Raw genomic sequence first — 7,601 nt, forward strand, 5'->3', positions numbered from 1 at the left:
ATAGGTATTTGTTCTCTTCCTCCCTTGGCCTACCTGCACAGGGTAACACAGCTCATAATAAACACAGAGTAGACAGAGCCATGACCTTTGCCAAGGATGAGTGGATGTGGAAGCAAAGTTGGGTTTCAGTGCACCAGGTATGACTGGAGAGGATTTTTGCCTCTATGATGACAATAATAATCTGCATTTGTACAAAGCTATAGAGTTTACCAAATCTTCTCATATATGTGATCTCATTATGAAATACTCAGAGTTGGTTTTTCTCAAGCAATTTACATGTAAGAAATTTCAACTTATGAGGCCAAGAAGAAGTAAGTTTACATTGTACTCAGAGATGTTATAAAATAATATTATTCAGTGACCCATATAAAAACATAAGATTGGCTCCCCATTTTAATATGATATACTTTTAGAAGGAACTGTAAGTGCTTCCAAAATATAACTTAAATTACCCCTCAGGGTAAGGTTTGGAAAGAAGAAGATGCCAAGTATCATGAGCATAACTTGCTCATGGCAGGGGAGTTAAGTCACAGCCTTCACACAGTACCCCTGCAGGAAGATAACACTAACCAATATCTCATCTGGAACATCCTTCTGTGGATCACTGTGGTAAGGACCCTGCAGACAGGATTGAACATGCATTCTAATGACTTCCACATCCGAGCACAAGTCAAAGACAGTGCTCATCCGAGCACAAGTCAAAGAAAGTTCCCCAGCCATGCAACTCACTGGGTAAATGACTTAGCAACTAGGATTTAAATATCATGCCTCCATGGGGGTAGAGATTAATAAAAATGTCTTTTAGGAAATATAACTTTGCTAAAAAGTGTGGGGGCTGAGGAGTTATTACTTTCCACGCACCCATCTAAAAAAACTATGCTGTATTTGCTGGATATGCCAAGCTTTGATGAGGCCTTCAGGGCTAGGAAACCAGCCCACGCACATTGAAATGGGTTGGAGCTCCTCAGATGAAAGACATCTCTATAAGACATGTGGATGTGTATTTGATAATCTTTGACATATGTTTAATATTTAGATTTCCAAGATTACTCATGTTAATATCCGCTGCACATCTTACTTTTTTTTGACTTTTGTGCACACTGGGAGATGTGGGTTTGGACACATTTCAAGCCAGATTTGTTCCTGTTGCTTTATTGCTGCTAACCACGGGGTCACTAAAATGGGAAAATCATCTGCTTCTTCCTCTACTGAACTTTGAATTCAAAACTTACAATTAAAAAAAAAAGAGGAAAGAAACATGCAAATGAATAATGAGTGCAGTGAAAATAAATGTGTGGTTCTGGGCCCCATTTAATTTTTCTTAAATGACAGTGTTGTTAATGCTATGAAATATTTTCTCTGATAAATGTGAGGTAGCTAATTTGCATGAATGGCTAGTCTGTCATTATTTTAGTCTGTTGAGTTATGGGTTTTAAAAAAAAATGGGTTCTTTTCTGTATGGCTTTTAATACATTGTTATTATATGTGGTCACTAAGCTTTCCAAAGCACATTGAAAACATAGGTTTCATCTTTTTTTAAAAAAGTAGAAATTAATTTTGAAAAAGTCATTTGTGTAATAATGAAGTTCTCCAGATTAATGTATTTATAAGAAAAAAAACCTCATTATTCAGTATTCCTTTTTAGTTTAAAAAAAATCTATTTTCTGTTAAAGTCTCATTCACAGAAAACTTGGAACATTCAAAATTAAGCTGCAAGAGTCTCCCTCCATACTTAAGCTTTGGTGATTTTTCATGACTGGGGGAAAAAAAAAATGTGTTCTTCAAAATCTCCCTGTGCACCTGAGCTAAGTAAGCTAAGGGCTTAAGAAAGGTCATTTGATTCTGAACTTTGAATTTTGTTACATTCTTGCAAGTTTAATAATAACACAAATGGAACCTTGAGAGAGGTTTCAATGGTCTTAACTGAAATAGAGCAGGTAAAAGGAGAATGGGTGTGCCAAAGGAAGAGGGAGGTTCCAACCATGGCACCCCAACCATCTTCTTTTTATGGTCTAACTGGTTTTAAATTAAACTCGGGAGCCCTTGAAACCTTAAGACCTGTGCCTCAAAATTGGCCAACTTCTCATCAACAACAGCGTTCCCCAGTATGCACCTGTGGCTATAGGAACATGGATAAAGTTGTAATCCATGAGGCGATTACTTCAGTCTTGAGCTTTAGGAAAGAGTGTGCCGTGACTCCGGAAGTGCCATCTCAGCAATCATCACGGTGTAAAGCACTAATGAATAAGAGCTTGCTGCCTGCCTTGGCTCGTAAGTGACAGGACACTAAGATGAAGGAATGTTGGGCCTGATTTAAATCCACTAGGCGTGGTAAAGTAGAGGTGGGTTGGTGCTGCAGAATGGCTGTAGCCCAAGATTTTGCATCAGCACAAAGTGGACAGGCCTTGGAAACCAGAGTGTAGAAACCTGAGTTCAGTCCCCAGTGGACACTTTCTGCTCTTTTGCCTCCTCTGAGCGGTTTTTCCTAGCAGAAAGTAAGTTCCTTATGTCAGTTCTTGTTATTAATGCAATTATAAAATGGGGGTAATAAGGCCCACTTTATAGCACTATTTTGATTAGAATATTCATAAATCCAAACAAAATACATGGCATTTAGGTAGTTGCTACTCTACCTATTATTGTGTCATTACCATTCAAATTATTTTTATTACAATGTAAACATTAACCAGAGCAAGGATGGTGTCTGTTCATGTCAACGGTATGTCCCCAGCACTAAGAACAACATAGAATAGTGCTCAGCACTAACTGATTCAGATCGTATCCAATGTTTGTGTGTTTAAGTGTAAGTCCTTCATTTCAAAACAAATTGAGTTAACTCAAGCATCCTGTGAACACTGAGAATATTGTGGTTGTGTGGCCAGTTCAGAGTAGAAGTAGATGAAGGGCAGCTCTGGAATTTCTGGATCTGAGGTTCGGAAGCTCTATAACTAATGGGGACAACTAAACTTTTCTGAGCTTCAATCTATTTTTCCACGAAATGAGTAATAACAACAGTATGGCTTATTTACTCCCATTACATTGTTTTGAGGGTCAAGTGAATGAGTGAATGAATTAATTAGTTCAATTACTCAGTCCTTTGTTCTTCAAGGGCCAGATTAAACCTTCAGAAACCACTCCAATCCAGAGATCTCTTTTGTGTCCTACAGTCTCATGCCTTTCCTGGCCCAAAGAAGACAAGACATAATGCAGGGTCTTCAGTACTCCTTTTTTTTTTTTTTCTTGGAAGGTACCAGGAATTGAATTCAGGCGCACTCAACCACTGAGCCACACCCCCAGTCTTATTTTGTATTTTTATTTACAGACAGGGTCTCACTGAGTTGCTTAGCACCTCGCTGTTGTTGAGGCTGGATTTGAACTCATGGTCCTCCTGCTTCAGCCTCCCCAAATGCTGGAATTACAGAAAAGCACCACCACACCCAGCTCAGGTATTCTTGAAATGTTGCCCCACACTCCATTAATAATTGCCCAGTTGACTCATTCTTTATGTATTTAAATGTTGGTTCTTCTAAATAAACTTCCCGAGTGTCAGATCCAGTGTGGTTCCTGGCCTCCACACCTGGCTTCCTTTTAAAAATTCAGCACAAGAATCTACCTGCACTTTAAGCAAAACTTATTAAGCCACTTTAACCCTAGGTCCCAATGTGGAGACACTCTCATTGCTGGTCTGCCTGGAACTATAGCCCTTCTGAGTTCTGGCCTGCTACCTTGAGGCTAAGGTCCCTCCTTTCCCCAGATTTTGGACACTGACATTCAGCCTTGTTCCTCTGTTTCTGAGCCCCAGTCATGGTCATTTGAGTTCAAGCCTTGCTCTCACCTGGCCCCTTGCCATGGGGTGGAGTACCCTCTTTCATCGCCAGGCTACATCCAGAGCTGCATGGTCTGCCCTCCGCCTCTTACTATAGAAAGTCTCCGGCCTGCCTGACCTTTCAGGCAAGTGCTCTCAGGTCCCCACTCTTGGTGTGGCCTGGACACTCACCTCCTCATCTTAGACCATATTTATATTTATTTTCCGGGACACTAACCTCCAGGATATCAGGCTTTATCCACTCCCTTAAGCCTCCAAGCCAAGTTAGGCCAAAGTCTGAGATGTGGAAGAATATGTGACTCATGTCCATCTGATGCTTGAACACTGTAGGCTTATCAGCAAGGAGTCATTGGTTGAGCCAGCATAAAAACTAGGCTAAAAGAAAGTCACTTATAAGGTGTCTTATCTGTTTCTTATATTTCCAATTCTGTGATTCTCACCCCATCAGACCCAACATCTTTTATAACAAATACTTTCTAATACCCCCTTTACAATCCTGAATATATACATATGTATTATATATTATAACATATATACTATGTGGGTGAATATATATATGTATATATATTTGTGTGTGTGTATATAAAATCCACATAAATATGTTTAAAACCCTGGTATAATGCCCCAGATATAATATAAAGGAGAAGAAAAGATTAATTCATAATAAAATGTATATTTAAATTAGTGCATTTGGGAGGTGTAATGACACAGTCAAATGCTTGCATCTATATGTGGAATCATAGCCATAAATGCCACTGAAATATCAGAGCAGCATTGCTGCTGGTGATGTGATTTTCTCATTGTCCAATTCCTGGCAAAGTCCTGAACAAAACAAAATACAGTCCTCCTGCAATTTACATGTTAGTTGTAAATTCATGGAAAATTTAGTGTATTAAAATTGGGCAACAAAATATGTAAATTGGAGTTAGATTTTAGGCTTAGATAATTATAGACAGGCTCACCTATGTGAATGCCTAGCAGGATAGTCTAAAGTCATGTGGCATGTGGTGCTGTCATGCGAACGGAAGATGGACAGCCTTCCTGGCTTCCACCCAGTTTGGTGACATCTGGAAAAGGCTGCCAGGAATTCCCAAAGCACTCCATAGGAGGCAGCATAACCTCCATTGAGAACTATCGGTCTTTCTCACGGATTCAAGACTGTCCTGCATTCAGAACCCCTCTCAGGTGGGGCAGCTCTTCTGACATGAGACCCCTAGGTGAGGAGTTGTACTGAGGGCTTGTTTTAGGGTGCTGGCACATTCCAGACCCAAGGCTAAGGTTGGATAAGGCCAATACCTAATCTTGAGGTATAATATACTGAGAAGAGTTTTAGTTGTACCACGTTGGAAATACTGCAGATTTTCTTTAGATTTAAAAGTGACACCCCTGGGCATGGTAGTGCACAACTCTAATCCCAGAGACCTGAGAGGCTGAGGCAGGAGGATCACAAGTTCCAGGCCAACCTGGGCAACTTAGGGAAATGCTTTCTCAAAATAAATAAATTAATAATAATAATAATAATAATAATAATGACAAGGGATGTAGCTCAGTGATACAGTCTCTCTGGGCTTGATTCCAAGTACCTCCAGAAAAAAAAATCCACTAGCATTTCCTTACTCCACTTATTCTCCACATCATATACTCATTTTGCTCTTTAAATCCAGAGAATGTAAGGGTTGACAGTAAATCTCTCCCTCTGCATGCAGCATTCAGACTTATCTTGATGTTCTATTTCTTGTCTCTCAGTCCCACCCTTTCCTTCCCATCCCTCTGCAGTTCCTCCCAGCACACATGTGCAGCAACACCCCAACACCAGGCCCTCTTTTCCTAACATTGAAAAGTTTAGAACTAGCCTTCCTACTTCCATGTGTGCCACCTCCAAGCCTGCAGAATTTCCGTGGGATCTACATAGCTAGACAGTTGCCCCATTGCACACATCCCACTTCACTTTCCGAAGGAACCCAGAGTGGTCTCCCAGGGCTCACCTCTCCTGTGAGGTGCAACCTGCCACCCCTGAATGCATGCTATGCCCTTTCCTCTGCAGCACCCACCTTCTGTTTCTGTAAAGTGGGATCTCTGTGCACATAGTGTCTCCTCCATCTTTTTGGTCTTTTCTCTTGCTTACACATGGAATGACTTTTCTCCTTCCTTTTACCTATTCAAGTCTTAATAACTGTTCAGAACCAACTTAAACACGACCTCCTCCAGGAAGCCTTCAAGAACGTTCTCTCCCTTGAGTTCATGTGCCGTTTTCATGGTGAGCCTCTCTTGCTTTAACTTGAAAACAAAGGTCATTTTTGGATTCTTTTCTGTCAGTAGTGGCACCTAGAAAACTGTCCCAGCAGCATGATTTCCCAGCATATTCTCATAGTTTTTATGAACTCAAAAAAAAAAAAAAAAAAGGAGATGGTAGACTGATCCTCTGGTTTCCCCTTCAGACTCACTTTCTTTCCACTCAACTAACATAGAATTCCCCTGGGAAACCCACTGGCTCAGGAACACGCACCCCTCTTTTCTCCTGCAACATTAACGTACTGAAAGCAGACATATAACTTCGTGGAGGCTCTGAAAACATTAACTAAGACAATAATAAATTAACACAATAGTCAACTAATAGCACTGTGATGCTTTCATGTATGAATTGGGATGTGAACACTGAGATTTTCATTTCATGGTTGAAAAATACATGAGTTGACCCAAATACTAATTTCTGCATTTCCGTCATTTACATATCATGGGTCAGTAATCATTTCTTGCCTAAATGGCTTTCCAAATGAAAAGCTGTAATATTGTAATGGTTTATCATATTTACAAACATCATATTGTGCCACCCACTTGGTACTCTGGATTCGCAAACAAGCAGATAGCACTCCCCAGAAAGGCAGGAGCGGTGCCTCAGCAGAGTGAGCAAGTTCCCCGAGGACGGACCCATTTGTTTGCCCTCCTCAATGTTCCTGAGCCCAGGAACCTCAATTCCACTGGGACCACTTCCAGCCACCTCTTTTCTCCTGTGTGCTATTTGGTCAGCAGGGCCAGGGATGGGCTCTGCCTGTGTTACAGGGATCCTGTTCCTCTCTGGAGCCGAAAAAAAAAAATCTAGCTGCCTTGAAAATGTCTCTTTAGAAGGAACTGCCAAGGGAGTTAAATGTGATATTTGGGAAGGGTAATGCAACCTGATGTTTTTTATTACAGTTCCAAACAACATCAAGTGAAGTGTCTGAGGTGATCTTTTCTCTCATTTTAATGCTAGGATAAAACAAATCAGTACATGACTTAACCAGTGTTTCATTTAAACCGCACCCTTGTCACTGGACTTCTTCACAGGGCCCTGAGTTAACTGCTACTTTAGGAATCTCACTCTTGTCCTTGGCTACTACATCTCTTGAAAATCCATGTTTTTAAAGGATAAAAGGGTGAGAGCACAGATTAACTGGGCATAACAATTACACCGGACCTAGTAGGCTTAGTGTACACATCTACCTTGCTCTTCAATTATAACACAGGGTTGAATGTCAACAGCAAGCACTTGTGGGGACAGTTGCCTCTCTGCATTCACACATGCACACACTCAGCTCCAGGTGCTCTCTGACCAACGTCCCCTTTGCCGGGCTTCTGGAGCTCCTATTTTGGCACAAACTCTTAAAACAAAACTAAAGCAATAGTGTTGAGGTCATTTATTAGGCTCCCCTGTGGATTTGGTTTCAGGTCTAGAAAGGAGCACCATAGTTGTGTGATTTATAAAATCCCTCTCTCATTAACATTTCCTTTTTTTTTG

The sequence above is a fragment of the Marmota marmota genome, unplaced genomic scaffold (assembly GCF_001458135.2).
Source record: "Marmota marmota marmota unplaced genomic scaffold, marMar, whole genome shotgun sequence".
Lineage (NCBI taxonomy): Eukaryota > Metazoa > Chordata > Mammalia > Rodentia > Sciuridae > Marmota > Marmota marmota.